We start from the raw sequence: 24,784 nt of genomic DNA, 5'->3' as shown, positions 1-24,784 counted from the left end.
GAAAACAGTCCTAAAAATTAATTTGGAACCAGAAGAGACCTAGAATAATAAAAACAATTCTGGGCAATAAAAACAAAGTAGGGAGCATCATAATCCCTGACTTGAAATTAAACTGCAAAGCTATCATGATAAAAACAGCATGGTGGGCTGGGGATTTTGCTCAGTGCCACCACACCTGCTCTCCAAGCACAAGGTCCAGAGTGCAATCCCCAGTACCAAAAAAAACCAAAAACCAACCAAACAAATAAACAGACTCAAGAATCAGTGGAACAGAATAGAAGATGCTGAAACAATTCCAAACACACTCACACACCTTATCTTCAACAAAGGGGCCAAACACCTTCACTGGAAGAAAGACAATCTCTTTAATAAATGATGCTGGAAAAACTGACTTTCCACATGCTGAAGACTAATACTAGACTCATGTCTATCACCATGCACTAAACTAAAATCAAAATGGATAAAAATGGATCAAAATGGATTAAAGATCTAAATATTAAAACAGAAACACTAAATCTGCTGGAAGTCATTAGTGTAGGAAAAGACTTTATGAACAAAACCTCAATCGCACAGGAAATGTTTCAAAGAATCAACAACTGGGATCTCATCTTAATAAAAAGCTTTTGCACAGCAAAAGAAATCACCAAGTGAAGAGACAATCCATACAGTGGGAAAAAAATTTGCCAGCTGTTCCTCAAACAACTAATACCTAGAATATGTAAAGAACTCAAAAAAACCGGACCCCCCCCCAATCAAAAATAGGCATATGAAATGAACAGTCACTTCTCAAATGAAGAAGTACAAATGGCAAATAAATATATGAAAAAATGCTCAATATCACTGGTCATTTGAGAGATGCAAATTAAAATAGCACTGAGATTCCATCTCACTCCAGAAAGAATGGCTATTATCAAGAAAACAATCAATAACAAATGCTGGCAGGGCTGTGGGGAAAAAGGAACCCTTCCTCACTGTTGGGTGGGAGTATAGACTGGTGCAATCACTGTGGAAATCAGTGTAGAGATTCCAAAAAAAACTAAAACTAGAGGTTCCATTTGACTCAATTACTCCTCTTCTTGGTATTTTCCCAATGGAATTAAAAATGTAATACCACAGATATATGCATGCTCATGTTTATAGTAGCATAGTTTGTAGTAGCTAAATCTTGGCAACAGCCCAAATGCCTATCAATCAATGAAAGGATGAAGATACGGTTTTTTTAATACAATGGAGTACTACTCGGCCATAAAAAAGGATAAACTTGAGACATTTCTAGGTAAATGGATGTACCTTGAGACCACACTTTTAAGTGAAATAAATTGGACACACATGTGTAAATATCACATTGTTTCTCTGGTGAGAGAAACCGAAGGTGTGAATAAGGACCAAGATGTATAACAGATATCGTGAAATAGTAAGAAAATTTTCAAATGGGAAGGAAAAATAGGGAGAGGGGAGGGGGAAAAGAAGAAAGGGATAATAGAAACAAAGCTTTTCTAAATATGGAGAAGCTGAGGCAGGAGGATCACCATGTCTGATTTAGCAATTTAGAAAGACCCTATCTCAAAATTTGAAAAGCTGAGAGTGCAGCTCAGTGCACAGGTCCTGGGTTCAATCCTGGGGTAGGAGTGGCAGGGAGAAGAGATCGGTCCAGCTGTGCTCTTGTCAGACATACCCAAGCCATGGGATACTTTAATAGAGATGAAACTGACAACATTTTTAGAGAGCAATGAAAAAGATGTCCAAAAGGATGCAAAAGCCACATTGCCATATGAAGAACAATTGAAGGAACTGAGACTGTTTTGCCAAAGAAGAGTGGGCTCATGGATAAACAGTCATTGTTGTTAATATCTGAGGGTCTGTCATGCAGACGGGGATCAGACAAGTCCTGCAGGCCCCAAAAAGAGAGCACAGAACAATGAGGGGAAAGACAAGGGACAGAGTTCAGCTCCACAGCAAGTGTCTCTCGAGGTTCAGAGATGCCTGGGATGACAAGCTGCTGCTCAGGAGGCACAAGCACTACCAGGAGACTGGCCAGGCGGCTGCTTTCCTATTTTGTTTATTTATTTGTCCTAAGAAGGGGGCTAAGGCCCGTCTAGTTTTGAGAGACCACAACTATAATACCTGATCTGTAACACTAAATTAATTGTTTTATCATTTAAAAAGAGTGGTTTTTATTTAAATTAATTTCTCCTTAAACTTTTGCTTTACTTTATTTTCCTAGCTTCCTGGTTTGATACTTAGTTTATGTTCATTCCATTAGTGATTTCCAAACTGAGATCACAGGAAGCCTAGGTTCCACTGGGTAGCTGAGAGTTCACAAGCTCTTCATTTAAATTTCAATTTGAAAATGTGTTTCTAATCATTTTTAAATCTAAAATGACTTGTATTCCCTTAAATGTATCATTTGCCGAATTTTAAGACCATGAAGTGCCATTGAATCAACAAATGTAACAAATTAAAGCTTAAAGAATTCATTTATAACCATAAAGTTTTTATCAAGTTTATATACTAAGATCCTCATATCACTACTTTTATTAGTATAAGTTTGCCGTACATAATGAACACAGGACATTCACTCTGTGGAGCTGGCACATACATATCAGATCTCAGTCCTTTCTGCTTTCCCTTCCTCTCACACCTCCCTCCCATTTCTCCACACCCCTTATCCCCTTCCCATCTCCACAAAGTCTGTCTCCCTGTTTCCTATCATCTGTCTTTTAATTTGCTCTTTAAATTATGTATACTTTGGGTTTCTCATATAACAGAAACCATGCAACATTTAAACTTCTGTGTCTGATGTATTTCATTTAGCACTATGGTCTCAAGGTGCATCCATTTTCCTACAAATGACTCAAATTCATCCTTCTTTATGGCTGAGTAGTACTCCGTTGTGTATTATAGTACAACTTCTTTATCCATTCATCTGATGGGCACATAGTCCATGTTCAAGATTTAGTTATTGTGACTGTTGCTGCAATAAACACCATAACACTTTGGGAAAAGATATTTCTCTTACAAAGAAAAAGCTTCTTTGGCCCCTCAGACAACAGTACACCCTCTGCAGTCCTATTGAAAAACCACACAGCTCTGTTGTGATCAACCTCACTAATGGTCTAGGAAAATCTCTCTCCAGGCCTCTGTATAGTTCACTTCTCAGATAAGCTTTATGTATGCAACACAGCGAAGACCACAGCAAACCTGATCCAGAGTCAGGCTGCACCAAGACAGACAGAAACCTGGCTATTATTTAACGCTCGAAGTCTATGGATTTATGTCACACTAAGTATTGTCTGAAGGTCAGTGTGGGACAGCTGACAGCCTTAAACATGGCAGCCAGAACCACGACTATCAGGAGCATCCAGAGCCTTCAGTCTCTGTAAAGTGACCTGTCCTGGGCAAAGAACAGAGCCAGAACCACCTGCGTTCCAATCTCAGGGCAGCCATCCAGCCATCAAGCCCAGTGCTCCACAGGAAGGCCCTCCGAAGGGGGAGAAAAATCAGGGAGCAGTGCCCTCTGCCCCCTCATCTGACCAGCATCTGCACCTGCTCACTCATTCCACCCTCAACATGCATGCATGCACCACACACACACACACACACACACACACACACACACACACACAAAGAAGAGTGAAGATCCTGTCATTACAAGAGAAGAGATTTGGAGAATACTCACTGAGAGAAGCACAAATTCAGAAATTTACAAAATAAGGGCCGGGAATTTAGCTCAGTGGTGCCTCAACTGCCTGGCAAGCACAAGGTCCTGAGTTCGATCCCTGATACCAAAAAAAAAGAAATTTACAAAATAAAGATCTGATCAGGATCAAAACCCTTACTGGACAGGAAAAGAAACTTAAGACCCAAAAGAAGAGCTGACTTGCTGTTGGGCCTATCCCACAGAAGCCCAGAGCCAAGAGCCCAGGCTGCCTCCCTCCCTCCAATACCCTCCCCACTGCCCACAAGGTGCTAGTCAGGAAGAGCTAGAGCCCCTGACCCCCACCCTAGGGGCTGGAAAGACCCTTGGAGAACACAAATGTGGTGTTCGCACCCCTCTGCTATCTTGCACCCCTCTGCTATCTTGCGTCCTCTCTCCAAGGACTTCTGTCACCTGTGTTAGGCTACAGAGCACTTTCAAATCCTGCTGCTCTTCTCCTTGCTCTTCTTCTCACAGCAAAGCACAATCCGGGAAAACGCCAGCCGAGACTGAGCTAGCTCAGAGACATGGGAGGTAGCAGGGCAACAAGGAAGGAGCATTCCACCAGTTGGTTCAGCCCCAGCTCCAGGAAAGGAGAGAAAAGAGGAGGAGGAGGAGGAGGGAGAAGGGGAAGGAGGGGAGGAGGGGGAGGAGGGGGAGGAGGAGGGGGAGAGCTCAGTGCAGAGGAAAAGCAAAAATAAGAGCGGTAGCAGAGGGCTGGGAGAGATGACAATATCAAGTGTAGAAAGAGCTAGAAAAACAGAGCAATATGGAATTTAATTGAAACAGGAAAGGGCAAAAGACAGGGAAATAAGTAGATTAATGAAAATGAGGAGGAGAGTGAACTATCCACCCTACCAGGAACTGCAATGTGGAAACACTGCTGTAGAAAAGGGACAGAGGGGAGAGCAGGAGAGGGACCTAACCTTCTGACAATCATTTCATCTGATCCAAATCACGAGCTCTGGGTATAAGGAACATCTGGGAATGTGTCTTTGTGATGTGTGTGTCAGGGACACTTCTGCAGACCATTCACACTACACTCACCCCATGCCCTCATTCTGCTCAGTCTGTCTGTCCATGCCACATACAATCTGCAGGGAGAGGGGAGACCACACCTGCAGACTCCTTTCTCACTCCCTGTCCTTCTTCAGGCGGGAGCTCACTCTTCTGATCTTATTTCGTCCGCCTTATTGTTTCTTGCCCCTTACTTAGCTCATTTCCTCTCCCTCTCCCTCTCCTTCCTCCTCAGGTCAACTGTGTGAGGCACTAAGCCAGCAAGAACAGGACCTACATACAGAGATGCCAAGCGCTGGCTTCACCAGAGGCACCATCTGGCCAAAGTGAATAGGGATCCACCTCCTCTTCCTAGTCCACCACGAAGTCCAGCAGCACGAGCACCACATCGGCAGCCACAAACACAGAGAATTAAACCCCCAGAGTCTGAGTCTTAATCTTATTAAGGAAGACTATTGGACAAGAAGAAGGAAATGAGGAGGCCACAGGAGGGCGAGTGAGGGTTGTGGGTATGACCAAAGTGTGTTATATGCATGTATGGAAGTGTCATGATGAAACCCAGCATTCTGTGTGACTAATATGCATGAATTAAAATATTTCCATTCTAAGCAAAAATTAAAACAAATGCACTCGACCTTCTATTTCTGCAGTGCTGCACTGCCCAGAAGGCAAGCGTGGAGATTTGATGTGCAAGAACCTCAGAGTTACCGCCCAGTCAGGGACTGACCCAAGGTTGCCCAGGTGGTCAGAACCAGATCTAAGCCTCCCCGTTGACTTATTCCATAAAGATGTACGGAGATCTACTAGGTGCTAAAGTTAAAACGAGTTCCCCCCCTGAACCTACACTCGTGGGGAGACACAGACTGGAAACAAATAATTAAGCATCTGATATGTGAGGGATGCATGAGAACTGGTAAAAGTAAGGCTGGGTAAGAAGAGGGATGTGTTAGACAGACTACTAGGAAAATGAGGAGAACTTTTTAGAGAAATATAAATAACATGGGACAGAGCCATGTGGATATGAAAGAATATTTTAGGCAGCAAGCCCAACAGGTGCAAAGGTCCTGAGGTAGCTTGCACCTGGAGTGTATGCAAACAGCAAGGAAACCCTGTGGCTGAAACACCAGAAGGGAAGGGAAGGAGGCAAGGTGAGAGACAAGCACAGACCATTGAAAGGGCATGGGTGTTAGTGCCACAGAGGAAAGTCACTACATCGTCCAGGGCAGAACAGTAACAAGCTCTAAATTTCCCTTCAAAGGATCACCCGGCTGTTCTGTTGAGACTGGACAGTGATGAGGCAAGGTTGGGACAAGGTCGATCCAGGCAAGAAATGACTGGACATTTTTCAGAGCATTTTCTGTCTTATCACAGAAGCTCATGATGCAGTTTTTGTCTCTGCTAAGAAAAGGCTAATGCACTTATTTCCCAAAGACCATATTTGTATGCAGCTCTGTTTCTTAGCAACTGCCATGGTTCCAGCAAGCCCAGGCCAGTGAGAAGATGGAAGCCACAAGGACAGAAAGCAATGGTTTGTACTGAAAGTAGGTGTGCAGTTGTTCCGCTGCCTTCATGGAAAGGCTGGCCGGGTACTCTGGGCCCTTCCTGCCATTTCTCAAAGACATATAGATGAGTGGATGGATGAACAGATAGAACTATGAATCCCTCCACCAGCTTTTCTCTATCAACAACCTACAACACCCAGTGATCAAGTGGCAGTTCTAGTCAAGGGACATTTCAACTTGAATGCAGAAACAGCTTTGAGCAGCTTCTAACCCTGACCCAGACTGCTATGGCAAATAAATTTCTATTTCTTCTAGGGCCAACTATTAACAATGGACACATATAATCTTAATATTCTTTACAGACCTTACTATGGCAGGCGCCCATTTGCAGGTACTTTAACACTGCCAAAGTCCCCACTATGTAGACATTACTGGAGCAAGAGCAGGTATAAAGGGACACCAGGCAGTGTTTTAACATTGAATATGAAATTTCTCAGTTCTTGATGTAGAACCTCAATGTGAAAACAATAGTTCAGTATCTATTACTTTACTGAGGTTACTTTGAAACCCATAAGGATAGAAATGGCCATCATTGCAACCCTTTATGCCTATCTTAATCTTAAAAAGGCTGCATATCCTAATATTGCAAAGATATGACATTCTGGAAAAGGCAAAACTGTGGAGGTGGTGGCATCTAAGGGTCAGCAAGTGGGAGAGGGGGATTAAGAAGATTTTTAGGGGAGTGATACTGTAATGGTAGTCATGTGCCACTACATTTTGGCCAAACCCTGAAAATGTACAACACCAAGAGTGAATCCTGGGCAGTGAAGCTCAGCTGGTCCCAGTACCCGGAAGGAAGCTCCCCGCCTCCATTCCAGGCTCCTAGGGCAGAGAAGGTGAGCCATGTGGGCACCAGAAGCACCCCTCCGTGGAAATGAGAAGACACATAAACACGCCTCAAAAACAGACTTCCAGATCACCTACAACAACCCCAAAGGGAAACGAGATGGAACACTCTGATACTCAACCACCTGGACTCTCTGAACTGGCAACAAAAGAGGATCTGGGAAAAATGAAATCAGAAATAATTACTCAGATAACAGCAAAGATTTTGCTCATGGTCCAAGACATGATTAATAAATCTAGAGAGGACACAGATAAAAAAATAGAGAATCTGAGGAACATGATGGAATGCCAACATAGGAAACAAATGGAATCCATAAAACAGATACAAACAGATTTCCAAGAGATTAAAAACTCCATCGAAAGTCTGCACAGCAGAATGAACCAATGTGAGGATAGAACTTCACATATAGAAGATAAGATTGCAATTAGTGAGAAGGAAAAGAAAAATTGCTTTAAAATTGTAAGGGAACATGAGAAATCAATCCAGCAGCTACTAGACCACGCAAAGAAGAATAACATAAGACTGATTGGAGTCAATGAAGAAAGAGGAGAGAGTGCAGATGACATAAAAAAACTCTTCACAGAAGTGATGGCAGAAAACTTCCCAAGGAGGGGAAAAGAACTTCACATACAGATAAGTGAGGCATATAGGACTCCAGCTAACCTTAATAAAAAAAAATCTACACATAGGCATATAATAGTTAGGATTCCAGAAATCCAACAGAAGAATAAAATTCTACAAGCAGTGAGAGAAAAGAAACAAATCACATACAAAGGAAAGGCCATCAGAATCACAGCAGACTTCTCAGTGCAAACCCTCAAGGCAAGAAGAGCTTGGAGTGACATATTTCAAGCCCTAAAAGAAAACAGCCTCCAACCCAGATTGATGTACCCTGCAAAACTATCTTTCAAAATTGATGGATAAATAAGATGCTTTCATGATAAAGAGCACCTCAGGAACTTCATGAATACCAAACCGGCACTCCAAAAACCTTTAGACAATACCCTAGGAAAAGACAATGAGGATCACAACCCCAGGAAGCCCAGCAGAATGAATCCATTGGGTGTGACAAATTAAATGCAAAGGGGGAGAATCCAACAAAAAGAAAAAGTCATGACAAGGCTTTTAAAGCTTTTGACTTCATCTCCCTAATGAGTGTATAATTCAATCTTATTATTGTACTGATGAGTATTTTTCTGATTCTAGAATTGCACACCATTCCTTGTGCTATACTGGCTATTTATCATCTTCTTATCTACATTTTAATTGGGTTGTCTATTAATGAGCTCTAAGAATTCTTTACATATTCTGCTCATAGGTTATATGCATTGTAAATATGGTCTGTTTAAGAGTCACTTTTCATTTTAATGATGTCATTTAAAGTTCTAAATTTTGATGGAATCTCATCAATTTTTTTTTCTTTTATACATCATGGTTTTTGTATCCTAGGTAGTTCTTGCCTACCCTGAATTCATAAATATTTTCCCTTATAATTTCTTCTTAAAGTTCTATACTTTCAGGCTTTCTTATTTAGGTTCATAGATCCCTTCAAGTTATTTTCGTGTATGGAAAAAAAGGGTTGAGGTTAATTTTTTATATATGGATACCAGGTGTTCTAGTGCCATTTGCTGAAGACACTATCTCTACCTGGGCTCTTGAATTGAGTTTATATTCTATAAAATGCTAATGTTAAATAATCTTTCAAAACTCAGTGGACCATATATGTGTGGCTCTATTTCTAGATTCTCTGTTTTATTCAAATGATCTATATGTCTTTCCTTATACCAACACTGCCTTGATTACTGTAGCTTTAGAAGAAGTCTTAAAATTGGGTGCTAAATGTCTTCCAACACTATTTTTGTTTTTGTTTTTGGCTTTTCTGGTCCTTTGTACTCCTACATAACTTTAAAATTTCAATATCCAGTTCTTCATTTATAGCAAGTATACACAGACCTGAATTTTTATATATACCTTGTGTTTTCTAATCCTTCTAAATTCAAGTACAAGTCCTAGGGGCTCCTAGAGATTTCTTAGTATTTTCTCTGTAGATGATCATTTCATCTACACATAAAGATTTTGCTTCTGCTGTGCCAATCCTATCCTAGTTGTGTCATTTTATTGCCAGACTATTTTGGTTTAGACCTATGTTTCAAAGTCTAATGGACAGATGAAGAGTAGGCATATATGCCCTTGTTCCCCACTTGAGGGAGAAAGCATTGTATCGTCTCCATTCATAGAAGGAGTTTTTGTTGGAAGTATGGAGTACATGTCTTTGATCTGCTGAGAAGGTTCTGTTCTACTCCTAGTCTCCTGATAGCTTTTACCATGAACAGCTGTAGAATTTAGTCCAATACTCTTTCTCCAACTAGTGACAGGATCATATGGCTTTTTCCTTTCCTCTGTTAAAACGATGACTTTTGGGGGTGGATTTTCCAATGCTGAACCAACACTGCCATCCCTATAATAAAACCACTTTCTACATACTGCCAGATCTGACTTCTAAGAGTTTGTTTTGTTAAACAAATTTCTATCTGTGTTCATACTTTTTTCTTCTATTATCTTTATCCAGTTTTAGGATTAGCACAATGTTGAGTTCCTAAAATGAGGGGAGAAGTGTTCCTTCTTTTTCCTGCTTTAAATGTTTGATATAATTTATCAGTTAAAATGTTTATGAGCCTGCTGTTGTCATATAGGTAGGTTTTCAAGCTAGGAATATACTTTCTTTAACAGGTGCTATTCAAATTTTATATTTCCTCCAGAGTTAGTTTTATTAATTTGTCTTCTAAGTTACTTCTTAGAAGTTGTCAAATTTATTTCAAAAACGATTTTTGTAATATGCTTTCTATATCCTTTTAAATTCTGTAAAATCTGTGGTAATGTCTCCTAGATCTTAATATTGTAATTTTAAAAATGTATAACTGATATTGTGTAACAGGAAGAAAAGGTCTAAAAGAGCAGGGGAATTGGGAGGGGTAGGGGAAGGGAAAAAAGGGAAAGGAAAAAATATGAGAAGAGGAAAAAAATGGAAACAAGGTCTTTGCAAATAGGGAAGGGTGGAGGGGGTGAAGGGAGTGCAAGGGAAGGGGAAAAAAAATAAGAACCAAGAGACTCATGTAATGGTACAAGATCCCAATGAAGAATATAACTGTATTGTATACCTAAAATGTACCAATAAAGTTAATGGGGGGAAAAAAAAGAGTGAATCCTAATGCAAACTGGATTTTGGGTGATTATCATGGATCCCTGTCGGTTTATTAGAGGTAGCAAATGAACCATTCTGGTGAAAGATGCCATGTCTCGGGGGAGGGCAGATGGAAAATCTCTGCACTTTCTGCTCAGTTTTGCTCTGAAACTAAAACTACTTTTACAATAGACTTTTTGAAAAAACAGAATGATGCTCTGTGCCCAGAAGGTATTTTAGGTGGTGCCAGTCAAGGAGATCTTTCAGAGGCAAGGCATAGAGCCTGAGATCTAAACTGCAAGATTTGAAAGGTTTTATATATATATATATATATATATATATATATATATATATATATATGGGAAGGGAAAGAAATAAGAATGGAGTGAATGGGAAGCAAAGAAAAGAGGACAGATCATGAAGCAAGCAAATCTATGGGAAATAACCAAAGGGAGCTAACCAGAGACAGCACAGAAGGAAAGCAGCTGTCTTGAACTCAGTGCTGGAGAAGGTGGGCGGGAAGGTGACCTGGCTGCAGTAATAGAGACACCCACAAAGCTAGTTGCTTTACACAATAATAGTTAACTTCTTGCCCACGAAACAGCCCCATCCAGAGAGTGCACTACTCCTCCAAGTTATTCACGGAGACTCACACTCTTGCCACCTAGGGGCTCTGTGATATGTAACTCAGCTCCTAAGTGACCCTGCTCCACCCCAGCCACTGAAAAGGACAGAAGAATGTCAACAATCAGCTTTCCCAGCCTGAACACACCATCCATCTCTTTCCACTTCCATTCGGGTGGGAAGAACTCAGCACCAATGAGTGGCTGGGAAATGTTCTACAAGTGTGTGTTCAGGAGAAGCAACGAGCACTTTCTTCACTGTCCAATCTCTGCCACGGGCTCTTGTACAAGGCTTGATTCCCACAGAACATCTAAGAACTGATAAATGCCACCAAATCTCAAGCGTAGTGTAACCAAATTTGAAGAATATGCTTCAAAAAAAGAAAAGAGACTCATGAATTGGAAATAACGGCCAAGTAATATCCTTGCATTTACCTGGTTGTTTTCAAAAGTGTATTCTCCCTCTCTCCTAACATACCTCTCATTCTCAACAATTTTACTCCAAACAGAGTGCCAAAAGTTATACTTCTACAAGTGTCCCTTAATTCAGCAATGAGAGGCACTGGGTGAAAAACAGCATCATTGATAAAGAATTGTTTGTATAATGAAGGAAAACTGCCATTCTGAATGATAAGGGATACTTCCAGCATTGTAAATTATGGCTATTTATCCTGGGCCTCTTGAAGTTACCCAAAAGTCCAACACTACTAGTGGATACTACAACTTTTCCTGAGACTCATGACTTTATAAGCTGCCTATCAGAAAGGAAGACAAATTCCATTCCAAAACCACCCTTTCCCTTCAAAAACAACAATTCAAATGACAGTTTGCTGACCACATGGGAATGGTAACTGGATTTCCTCTTGAAATATATTCCAACACAGTCACCTATCAAATATTCTCATAACTGTGCGGTAGTATCCCAATTATTCTTTTTAAACCAAATGATCACTAGATATCACCTAAGACCCTTCCCTTTGAAAAGATTATTTGATAGCCAAGCAAAAGCATGTCTCCAAAATATATGATTATGTGAATTTTTTAAAGATCTGTCTAACTGAAGAAATCCTAAATTGCAGAAGCCATAAAGTAATCTCACTCCCAAAGGGATAGGTACAGACTCACATTTGTATTTTCAACTGGTTTACTAGGCTTTCAAACTACACAGTTCTAAACCTTTGACTACATAAGGGAAGCACACAGAACTCCTCTGAGTCAATATAAGCATGTTCCCAATAATTACAGAAATTAAAGCATTCCCATTGAAACCCAAATATGTGAAATTTTATTGAGCACACAGTTGCTAAAAATGGATTCATCTTGTCAGAGAGAACATTGAGAGCTTTTAACATTTCTGGACAAGAGATTAAAGGGTATTTTTTAAGCCTAATAACAGAGGAAAAAATTAAATATCATCCGATCATTGTAATAAATAATAATAATCCAAAGACATCTAAGATGTTGGTTTTTAACTGCCTGATTAATGACTCAACAAAAAGATCTTAAAAAGAAAAGCAAAATGTTCTAAACAGATACTTAACTTTTAGGATAATCCCAAGAATAAGTTTTTCTTTTTCAAATCTAAAATGTAAATCACAAGGAAACATCAGTCTTTAAAGAAACTCCTCCCTCTGGCAGAAAGTGTTAACATGTATTGATCATAGATTGCATCCGTAATCAAGTTGGCAGTCTAATGGAATGCATTTTCCTTTATTTTATCTTTTTTTTTTTTTTTGTACCGGGGATCAAACTCGGGACCTTGCAGTTTTGAGGCAGGCACCTGAACCACTGAGCTAAATCCCCAACGCCCTTGATTTTATCTTAAAGGCAACTACCAATACAAGGTCACACTGGGATCCAGCAAAGTGGGCAGGATCTCTCTACCTGGCCCCTACCCTCCTTCTCTACCTAACTATCAACCTGTCTGTCCTTCTCCCTGCCTTGCTAGCACATCTTGTGAACAGAGTGAGGAGCATTTTTATCCTGGTCACTTCTTTTGTGGATAGTAGATGTATACCACATGTCTGCCAGAGACAGCTTACTATTTTTGAAAATCTGGGTTTGAGGATAAGTTTTGTAGATTTCATTAAATTTCACTTTTAAAAAATCTTATAAACAGAACCAAATGCTATAAACATAACTATGGGCTACAGATTATATGCATGTCAATTTCCTACATTTAAACTTGAACCCTACAAAAAGCGATTTGAAACCAGGATTAGAATAGTCATGAATAGTCATTGAATACCACTTTATACCACTGTTAAGAAATGCATTTAATCCTCACAGCACTGCAAGGTAGGTTTTGTTATTCTTGCTTTATAAATGAAGAAAGTGAGACTCAGAACAAATTAGGTCACAGCTGGGATTCCAATTCAAGTCTGTCTACTATTTACTGCTTGCTCCTATTTCAAGATTAAAACAATTGCTAGTGTCCAGATGGTTCATTTAAAGGCCCCAAAAAGATAAGCTACCAACTCATAATATTTCTCTCTCTGAAACTAACAAAAATAACCCATATCATTGGGATGAAGTTGTCTACTTACTGTAATTTGGACATCTTATTGGGCCTCCGTAATATCAGAAAGTAGTAGCCTCCATGAAATGTGTCTAGTGCCCAAACTCGACAAAGTAAGCATATCCCATATGTTGAAATAAAAGATGATACCATAATGCAGAACACAAATAAATGGATTATATTCTAAATGCTTTTAGAAATAGAAAACCTAGAGAATGAGAACTTTTCAATATTTATTCAGCATTATCCTAGAAACAAGAAGAGACAGCTAGCAACAGTGATTGTTTCAGTCTAACAGAGAATACCTAGAAAATGTTTGTAGTCTTCCTCCTGCCCAGGGGACATGTTCTTTAAAATAAATTTAGTCTATGCATGGTCAGCATCCCCACAATCAGAACAACACATACGACCACTTAGCAATCTTCCAATCCCAGTTGTAACTGAGTTCAGATAAACAGCTCAATCCCACAACAGTTCTTTGAGGTAGATGTTTATTATAATCCTCACTTGACAAATAGGGAAAGTGAGGCAAGCACCGATTAGATAACCTGCCAAAGTGTTTACAGCTTGTTAGAAGGCTGAGTCAAGCAGTCTAGTAACCTGTTATTGCAGAGTCCTTATAGAGGTGCAGCTTTATACACTGGCAATCCTTACTCTCTTCAAATCCCTTGAAGCCAAGAGTGCCTCTAACTATATACAACTGTGGTCCATCTCTCTAGGTTGCATCAGCCCTTCCTAATGTCCAGAGAGTTCTACGCTTCCCCAATCCTCTGCTCATCTTTACTCTCCATCACCTTAAACTGCTATAAAACACATTTTGATGCCTGGTACCATATTCTCCTGTTTCTTGGAGCAAAGTCACATATCTATGGTCAACTATCCTACATCAAAACTGCTCCTTAGAACACAGGATAAATGGTGGAAAAAGCAGCCATGGAAAGCAGCATGATTAAAGAATACACTCAGCCCAGAGTTGCCCGGCAGCACACTCATCAGGGGATCTTATCGGGCCCCCTCAGTAGAAGCCTTCTTCACCAGCACATCCAGTACTGTGGCTCAGTACAGAGCACTGCACTTGCTCTCTGTGGCTGAAAACACTCTCGAGCATTCTGAGTACTAACCTTTCAAACTGTCTTAATTCTAGGCAGTATGTTCAAAGAGGGCTTTATTATACTGTACTATTTTCTGTACTATATAATTCCAACATTTCATCATGTAAAACCTGTGTAATAAGCAGTTTTCAATGAAATATTTATATATTACACCTGACTTGAAAGAAAAATTGAATTTCTGACTTGCAAAGCTGAGTTTATCCAAGATCTGTAGAGGTGCCACAAATGGAAGCCACTACTTGTGACCCGTGATTTAATCAGCTAATAGCCTGATCATTTCCTCACTACATCAGTATAAAACAAAGAAATAATTGTTTTAAGAATGAGAAGCCTTCCTGAAAAAAACAAGCAGGGCTCTGTCCTTTTCTACATGCTTACTAATGGCCTCAATGCGTGCATAGATGTACTTATCAAATTTGCCAATGGCAAAAGCAAGATTGGGAGGGTCAGTTATGGTGAGTCAAGGTTCAAAAAGAACTCAATAGTGCCAACACTAACAAGATGAACTTCCCTGACTATCAATGAAAGTACTGTACTTAAGTTAAAGAAAGCTTAGCAGCAAGACAAAGCATGGATGAAGACCAGATAAATACCACTAATGAGGAAAGGATGGAGAGATTTCAAATGCAGTGATCTGAGAACAGGTCAACCCTGCAATACAGCTGCCCAAAAGAAGCTAAGACAACCTGAGAGCACAGGCGTCCAGAGCAGGGGAGGGAGTCACAGCCACATTCTCAACATCAGGTGGGGCCGATGGGGCACTGTGTTCAATTAGGGGCCCAGCATTTTAATTCAATGTTGAGGGAAGCCACAGGGGAAACAGCTCCCAAATACACATCATGAGAAGAAAGACTGTTGAAGTTGGGGGGTTATGCTGGCAAAGACACCCTTAATGGGAGGGTATAAGAGCTGTTCTCAAACTTTTAGAGGACTATGCCCAAGAAAGAGCCACATCACTATACAAAGTCTCAGGAAGCAGAAATGGAACTACAGTAACAGAGAGAATTACTGAAGGTAGATTTTAAACCACAATTAAGAATTATTTTGTAACAATTAAAACCATCCAAATATGGATTCTCTTCCTCATAGGGGAAAGAAATTTCTCTGCACTATTAGATTTTTTTTTTTTTTTTTTGGTACCAGAGATTGAACTCGGGACCTTATGCTTGCGAAGCAGGCGGCGGAACCCCTGAGCTAAATCCCCAGCCCCTCTATTAGATTTTTTAAGGAGAGTAGATACTCACCTGTTTCTGCTATCGAAGGGAATTCTACACATAAGATTGCATGATGAAAATGATTCCCATACTAGACATATAGGGTTTTTCCTTCTTGTTGATATTCAAAGAACTACAAAACCTCAAAGTGGTCACAAAAGGTCATTACACGCACTCTCCTTAGTTCTGAGCAAGGAGACAATCAAACTGCCCACAAAGATCACTATGAAAGATTTCTTTACATGTTTCCAAGAAGAGATTTTTCCATTTCTTAGTATTCCTATGTCCTAGCTTTTTAGAAAGTTCTTTCTGTTGTCTAATTTGAATTTCATCTTCCCAATTATATTAGTTCACATGGATACCAAAATGGGCTATATAATAATCATGACTGGGGGATGATTTGATATGAGACCAAATAATTAATAAAGAAAAATATTTCCAAAGAAAAATATTAACCAATGAATTTTAAAGAGCTTCCCATCTCTAAATGCCAAATGTCATTTAGAGGAGCAGTTATAAAAACCATCAGAAGACTAGTTTGCATACTTTCATTCCTAAGTGCAGCTCTGACCTCCTTGTATAAGAGCTCTGCTTCTCTCTGTGCAGAAAGAACAACACAGAAATTTAATGTGTTTAGATTAAAGCCACTCAAAATGGAGGGTAAACTGCAGGAAGGCTGCAGGAATACAGGACAGCTTTGAAAGTCTGCTGACAACATTACTTGGGTTTGAAAATGCCTAGTTAACTTAAAAGGTACCAAAATGCAGTCTAAATAAAACACACTCTTCTCTCATTTCTTTAGAAAGTAAATAAGCTGCCAAAATACAGTCATCTTAAAACACTGCTTAGCATAGAACTCTTGCTGGCCCTGCTCCTAGCAGCTTATGCTGTGTTTAGTAAATTGATCACATATCATGTTGATACACTTCTGCACCAAACTAATTTGTCTACTCATGGACCAATCAATTTTCTATTAAAACTCCTCACATCCCAATTAACTGGACAGCAGAGCCTATATTCTCTTTAAATGTCCTCCCTCCAAAACAAAACTATAACCAAGCTTCTTTAAAATAAAACCAAATCATCTCTTTTAAAATAAATTATTTTCTGTAACTGCTACAATGTGGCCATAGATAATACATGTATACACAAGAGAGCAAACTAGTATTTACAACTGGAATTTGCTTACAGGTTGGCCATATGTAGAAGACTGGGAATTCAAAGCCCAGAAGTTCCAAAAGATTTGCTTTTCTGTTCTGGGCCTGCATAGAGTTTTTCACTGAGAAACAAACATATGTGTACACACACATACATGCCTCATGCACACATGTGCACACACATTCACACACACATGAGTACATTTCTCTGGTTTAACATTAGCCTATTATTTAGAAAACTGGAAAAACACATCTAATGTGCCTACACTTGCAAACCAGCCATGTTAGCAAACATGCTTCACCCCCTGCAATAGCCCTAGTTTTTTTAAATATCTCAGTACAAAGACCTCATTTGAATAAGTACAGGTAGTATATAAATACTACATAAAAAAGAAAAATGCTCAGTTATTGGCTGAGTATATACTATATGACAGTCTAACTTTACTTTCACTTAAGAAAGCTAGTGTGAATTCTTTTAGGAAAATGAAGCACAATCATATTTTTTAGTCATTGTTCAAAGAATTGCTAAGAACTACTGAGTTTATCCAAGGGAAAAAAGTAATTCCCTGTGGATCAAAATTCTATTCCCACCCATAAGCCTCAAAACTAAAGGGCATATCCACACAAGACAATGGGCTATATTATCTCTAACTGCTCTTAAATGAATTCACATAACAGACTGCAGTGCAAATAGATTTTGACATGTGCAAAAAGCCACAACCAAGGAATGCTAAATTCCTCTGTATAAAAATAACACATGTATCAGTCTGCCATGGCTTATGATACTCCTATCATTCAATTTAAACTTGGGTACTTTAAAGTCATTAAAAATTTTGATAAATAATGTTTAATTGTTCAGAAAAATATTTGTAAAGTAAAAAATAATTTATAGGGCTGCAGATTTAGCCCAGTGGCACTGCGTCTACCTCACAGACTCAAGGTCCTGAGTTCGAACCCCAGTACCAAAAAAAAGTTATAAAATAATGGAGAAATATTAACCCTGTTGTTAATTATAAACATACTCTGGTGAAAATAAAAATATGTGGGATTAGGGTTTGTTTTTAATCCTCTACGTACTTTTCTGTTTTTTAAGGTTTCTACAAATGAACATCCATCACTTTTATAATTAGAAGAAAAATTAAAATACATAAAATAAATGTAATGGTAAAACTCTTGAAGTTATAGGCACAGGCAAGGATATTCCAAACAAAATCCTAGTCACACAAAAAACAGTATAGAAAATCAACAAATGGGATTCTATCAAATTTTAAAGTTTCAAAAGAAACAATCAACAGAGTGAAAAGAAAACCTACAGAATGGAAAAAGTTATTTTAGCTATTCTTCAAACAGAAGACTAATATCTAGAATATATACAGAACTGAGAAAAGCCCATCAAAAATAAGATCCAATCAAAAAACAGGCAAGCAAAATTAATAGACACTTCACAGAAGAAGAAGTAGAAATGGCCAAACAATACATGAAGGAATGCTCAACATCACTGGCCATTAAAGAAATGCAAATTAAAATAGTGAGATTCCATCTTACTCCAGAAAAAATGATCCTCATCAAGAAATCAAATGGCTGTGGGGGACAAGGAACACTTCTCCATTGCTGGTGGGAGTGTAAACTGGTACAACCACTATGGAAATCAATATGGAGATTCCTCAAAAAACTAAAATTAGAAATTCCATTTGATCCAACTACTCTCCCTCTAGGTGTCTTCCCAAAAGAGTTAAAGATATCATATTATAATGATACATGCATGCTTACATTTATAGCACCACAATTCACAACAGCTACATCTTTAAAACACCCAATATGTCCATCAATAGATGAATGGACAAAGAAAATGTGACATTTATACAGGATGGAGTACCACCTCCCACAGAGAAGGATAAACTTGAGTCACTGATAGGAAAATGGTACCATAATGTTAAGGGAAATATGTAAATCAGACACACAAGTTTAAATATTACATAGTTTCTTTTATATGAGAAACCCAAATTATAAAAAACAAAACAAAAGATAGGTAATAGGAAGTGGAGAGATAGATCTTTTTCAAATGGGAAAGGGATCAAGAGATGCAGTGAAGGGGGAGGGAGGGGAAAGAAAGAGAGGGAAAGAGGATGGAAAACGGAATGAAGATGTGTTACATACATGTACCAACTCCACACAAAGAACATAAACATTATGTATTCCAAACATTTAATAAAAATACTCATTTAATAAAAATAAATAAGGGCCAGGGATTTAGCTCAGTGGTTCTGCGGCCTTCCTCAAAAGCACAAGGACCCAAGTTCAATCCCCAGTACCAAAACAAAAAAATAAAATAAAATAAAATAAAAATAAATAAATAAGATGCCTGAAATAAAATAAAATACAGAAAACTTTGGATTACAAGTAACTTGCTCTGTGAATGTTCCACAAGACAAGCAAACATTTCTAATGAATTTTAACGATAAATGAACAACGTCTTACAATACGAGTACTATGTGATGCCAAACATCACATGATCACAACTGAGCCAATGGTTCTCCCACTCCTTCTCACTCTCCCTCTCCCTGTGCCTCTCCAGGATTGTGGGTGATCATCTCCCAACAGCATGAGGTTATGGAATATAGAGATCTCATCTGCAGAGGAGAAGAAGAAAATGGCAGAAGAATCCCCAGCTTCAAATAAGATTAGGGAGATGTGTAAAATGTGGGAAATTGAAAAATTTTGTAGAAAAGCACCACTCAAATATGGCTGTAGCAGTGGGAGTGATGAATCTGTTTGATGACAATGCAATATCACATTTCTACAAAATCCTCAGAAGGAGGCAAAAGCAAAAGTCATTAAACAGGTTCCTTGTTAAAGTTGCATGAAAAGCAAAAGATTCCATTGAGCCAACAGAAAGCAGTGATTCCATCAGTGATAGTGAAAGTCCTCCTACACAATAACCCTCCTCTCTCTTGTCTCCCTCTCATCAGCCATGAAGATTTTCAAAGGTAAGTGCAGGTTAATTTATTTTCCTTTCTATTTTATATTTTCTTTATTTTTTATATCACATTACAGTATTGTAATCATTTTATATGACTACTTTTGGGTTGTGGAACAAATCATCTGAGTTTCCGTTATTTCTTTTACTTTGATATACAAGTGCTTTGGATTACAAGTATTTTGCTGGAACAAATTATGCTCGCAAACTGAAGTTCTATTGTAAAATAAAATAAATTTAACAATCATTCTTTCATAAATATAAGCTTACCAAATGGCCCAGCCACCTCACTTGTATGTATTACACAAGTACAATGCATTGTGTGAACTTATATTCACACAAAATAGTTACAACATCTCTATCTGTGTAGTTATAACATCTCTACCTGTGATCACCAAAAGCTGAGGACATCTCAGCTGCTCAATGAGTAAACTATAGTTCCTCCACACAATGCAATATTAGTCAGCAACACAAAGGAGCTGTTGTTGTACTGAAAATGCAACAAATGGATGAATCTCAAGTGCATCATGAAGAATGATAAAAGCTAGATTTGAATGGCTATGTAAGGTATGATCCTATTTGTATGCCAGCCTGAATGTCACCTTTTACTTTTTATAACTATCGGGGGAAAAGCAGATCAACCATTGCCACAGATTAAGTTAGAGGAGGCATTGACTATAATAAAGGAGCAGACAGGGAATTTGGGATGTGATGGATATGTTCTATATCAGAATTGTAGTGCTGGCCACAGACCTGTCTGCATTTGTCAGAACTCAGAACTGTATGCTAAGAACGGTACTATTATATGTATACTGTACCTTATCTACCTTTTTTTTAAAAAAAAATCATATTTTAGAACTGAAAGTATATTCATGTCCACATTATATTAAGTTGCATGTGACTCTTTCTCCAAAATGTATCAATATCTCCTAAGACAAGAAAAAAGGAAGGCTGATTTTTTTTTTAGGGTGGCATAATTATTATCTAGTAGGCACAGATTTCTAAAGCAACTGAATCCAGAAATGAGAATTTTTAATAGTGGCATATGGATTACATACAATTTAGGCCACTCAGGCCTGTCTGGGACACCATAGCAAATCCCAGCAGGGACACTAGATGACACCAAGGAACTCCATGACCTGGAGAGAAGCTTCCTAGAAAGGATGGGGATAGAAGACAGCGTCTTCCAGTCTGTTACTCTCAGGACTCCCCCATAGGCAAATGGCAGAGTTCACCCAAGAGCCAAGTGAACATGGTAATTAGGGGTCTATTTTCTTCATGCTCAGGTGGGAACATTTCTATATTAATTAATACGTGACTAAGTAGTCACCAGGCCAATTGTTCACTGTAGGGCTTATAAAGCCCTCTCCACTTCTATGATACTAGAAAAATATGGCTGAGAGGCCAGGGAGGAGACTTCCGGGGCTTTTCCTCCTAAAAGGGTCTGGGTAAAAGAACTTCCTCTTGAGCTTACAGGGAGAACTAGTTTTTGTTTTGTCCTTTTTTCTTTTCCTTTATTTAGATGAGCATACAAATAAGCTTAACTGAGCCTCATTGAAAATTACAGTCCTTTTTAGACCAGAGATGTGAAAAATTATCATTATAAAGTAAGAATTTTGCTTTCTTATGAAACGTTTTTTTTTCAAATGGTACTCATTTGGAGTGGTATTATGGAAAACATAAGAGGAAAGTAGCCTCAAAGAGGAACAAGAATAATTACCAATTACATTACTCTCTTCCCTAGATACTTTGAAAGGATGTTATACTTTCCAAGGTAGAATGTGGACCCACTATGTCTTCATACTGTATAAAAAAAGGCTGACTAGAAAATCAATGTTCTTGAAGGAGAATACTTTGGCTAATTAAGATATTAAATAATTTTTAAGGACTTAAGGCTTTTTAAACCCTGTTTACATTTTTAAAAAAAGAAAAGCAGGGGCCAGGGATTTAGCTCAGTGGTTCCAGCACCTGCCTTGCAGGCACAAGGACCCGAGTTTGATCCCTGGTACCATAAAAATAAATAAATAAGTGAAAAGCAGTATCCTAATTTGTTTATTAAGCCAGATCACCAAAGAATGGCTACTTTAAAACTGAATTAGCCTTAAACTCGGTGTGGTGGTACACATTTGTAATCTCAGCACCCGAGGATCACTGCAAATTCAAAGCCAGCCTGGGCTACATAGTGAATTCAGGTCAGCCTGAACTACATAATGAGATCTTATCTCTAAAATCCAAATAAATAAATAACAGGATTACCCTTCTTAATATATTTGAATGCAGACACACACGCACGCGCACACACACACACACACACACACACATATATCTTTTTCATCTTCATTGTCTCTAAAATTCTGAATTGATCAGGATGTATCACAAAATAAACATCATCTGTCTGCCTACTTCTGAACAGTGTTTTTCTGGAGATCAAACTAGCATCAGGAGTAGGACTTTTAGGTTTAAATCAATAACCAAATGTCCAGCAAGAAATAAATAAATAAGGAGCAAGAATACTTACATCTATTATTTTCATGTCCTGCTCAAAGCAAAGTGAGTCTTCCTAGAAGATTAGGTATATTTGAAACATATGTAATGAAATAAGAGGAAAAGGGCAATGTGAAAACTCATGAGAGCTGCAGATCAAGAGACCCAAACCATTTCATTCTGTTCTGTTCATCCACACCACCAACATTTAGTTCCAGGGTATCCACGAAACTACTGTGTAACTTTGGCTACACCATTTACAATCTCTCTGAAACTGCAAGAGGGGGAAATCACACTTAACAGACTGGGTAAGTTATGTGAACTGGAAAGAACATTTATGAAATATCCAGTACAGTACATGGTTCATCATGGATGTTCAAAAATATGATCTCTTTCCTTTTCTCCCTTTCTTCTGAGAAGCTATTTTTACATATTCAAAATGAAGTCTTTTGCTTAGTCTATTAAACAGTTCAGCATAGAAAAAAGCTTTTCTACTTCAAAGGCCACAGGTGTCTGATACACGTGTGTGCTACAGTTTCATAATTTTTCAATCAGTAGTGAACAGCAGCAAAAAGCCCTAGCTGACAGGCTCCCAGATACAAGCATTAGACTTTGACTGTGTGCTTCAGCCTGTGGAGAATCTCCCAGATTAGCACAGGGCCAGCACAGACCTCTGAGAGGGCTGCAGCTAAGGCCTTATCCGAAGGGCACCTCTGACAGAGGGCCACCGACAGGTGAGAGCAGGATTCCTACAGAGTTCTCAGGCAAAGGCTACAGGACCAACAACTATTAGCTGCGTGGAACAAAACAAAAACCAAAGATACCACTAATCAAAACAATAAAATAAAGCCTTTAAGTAGGGTGATTCTAAATTAAAAGCAGCTAATCTGACAAGCCAAATTCAGACTGATTTCAAACAAAAGTCCTAACAGTGCTCAAAGCAGAGGTGGTGCCTTCTAGGCGGAAAACACATCTAAAGTTACTAACACAGACCACACCACAAGCACTGAGGACAGGACAATCTGGGTTTTCCTCAGCACATTCAGGACCTGAGCGATGCTTTTTCTCAACTTCTCAAGGTTCCACCAGCTTTCCAGTCTCCACAGGAGGGCTCAGATAGGAGTGACACCAAAAGACAATCAAATGAGATGCTGAAGAAGGAAGTCACTGGGCAACAGGGGTCGACAAAACTCTACCATAGAAGTTCACTCCACAGAGTCCCCACAGACACAGGCTAATGGTTAAAATAAAAATGAGTTGTTATAAAATGCACAACTCCTACTCCAGTGCCCCCATCCTCCCTCAGACACCACAGAGGACAGCCTCAGTAGCTTCCTTAGAAAAAAAAAGTATAGAGGGGAGAGGCCCAGACTCAACAGTCCCTGCTCTCCAGAGTGTCAAAGACCTGAGAATTAAAACAATAGAATCTCTAGTCTCTGTTTAAAACAAATGATTAGTGGAACAGGTTTGAACTGCTAGTGCTATGAAGAACTCTAAGAATCAGCACATTTCATATAATGCTGTTTTGAACAGGCATGGCCTTTCAAATTCCCCCAAAGTTTCTTCAGATGCTAACCTGGTCAGCAAAATGATACAGTTTACGTTACTTCAATTCTGTCATAGCTAGCGCTTTGGCTTACATTTGTGGGTCTTTTTTTTCTGGTTTGACTTTTGATATCAACTTTGAGACACACATATTCATATACCATTTGTCAAAAACAGTTGGTCAGTAGGAAGGGTAACAATCAAGGTTGGAAGATTTGGATTCAGGACCCTGGTCGAACCTGTCAGCTTCCTTCACATCTTTCTTCAAGTCCCAGAGTAGGACATTTCTCTTCAAACTCCCCTGTCCACTCTCTGCCAGTTTGTCAGGTTGTATCATTCCACCCATCATTTCTCCTCTTCCATCTTCCCTGTCTCCTTATCTAAGCTACCGCACCTTGGCTGATAGGACTCCTCTGACCCCTTAATCAAAACCACCACTGAGGTCTTAGGAGCCAAACACAATCTCCTGGATCTCTCTTTGTCTGCTAATTTTGATGCCTACTTCCTGCCTGAAATTCTCCCCTTCCCTGACTTCCAACATACCCCTTTCTCTTCCTCCTTCCTCTATTTAAACTATCCCTTAGTTTGCCAAGCATCTGTCACTCATTCATTCAAAAAGAAAGACATGCTGCTTCCAGGGACTTATCATATCTGTTCATGGAGCCATTTACTCTTCTTATCTACAGAACATAATAATTATTGAATGAGCTCTATAATCTAAAGTAACACAAGTGAAAAGCAGATCTATATTACTTTAAATCTTCAGAGGTAAGATTTCTTAAGGCTACTGCCATATTCAAAGCACCTTAATTTACATTAAGTCATTTGTATTTTACAATAACTCATTTTT

The 24,784-nt window shown here is 38.9% G+C and overlaps 1 protein-coding gene across 2 annotated transcripts in view; it reads right to left on the bottom strand.

Moving 5' to 3' along the window:
• The window catches only part of Arhgef28 (Rho guanine nucleotide exchange factor 28), a 328,072-nt gene that overhangs the window by 206,567 nt on the left and 96,721 nt on the right, over positions 1-24,784 (bottom strand). The window lies entirely within an intron of this gene.

The sequence above is a fragment of the Heterocephalus glaber genome, unplaced genomic scaffold (genome assembly GCF_053883595.1).
Source record: "Heterocephalus glaber isolate CG9 unplaced genomic scaffold, H.glaber_assembly_v1.0 deba00001056, whole genome shotgun sequence".
Taxonomy (NCBI): Eukaryota; Metazoa; Chordata; class Mammalia; order Rodentia; family Bathyergidae; genus Heterocephalus; species Heterocephalus glaber.
This window is presented reverse-complemented; position numbering and strand designations above follow the sequence as displayed.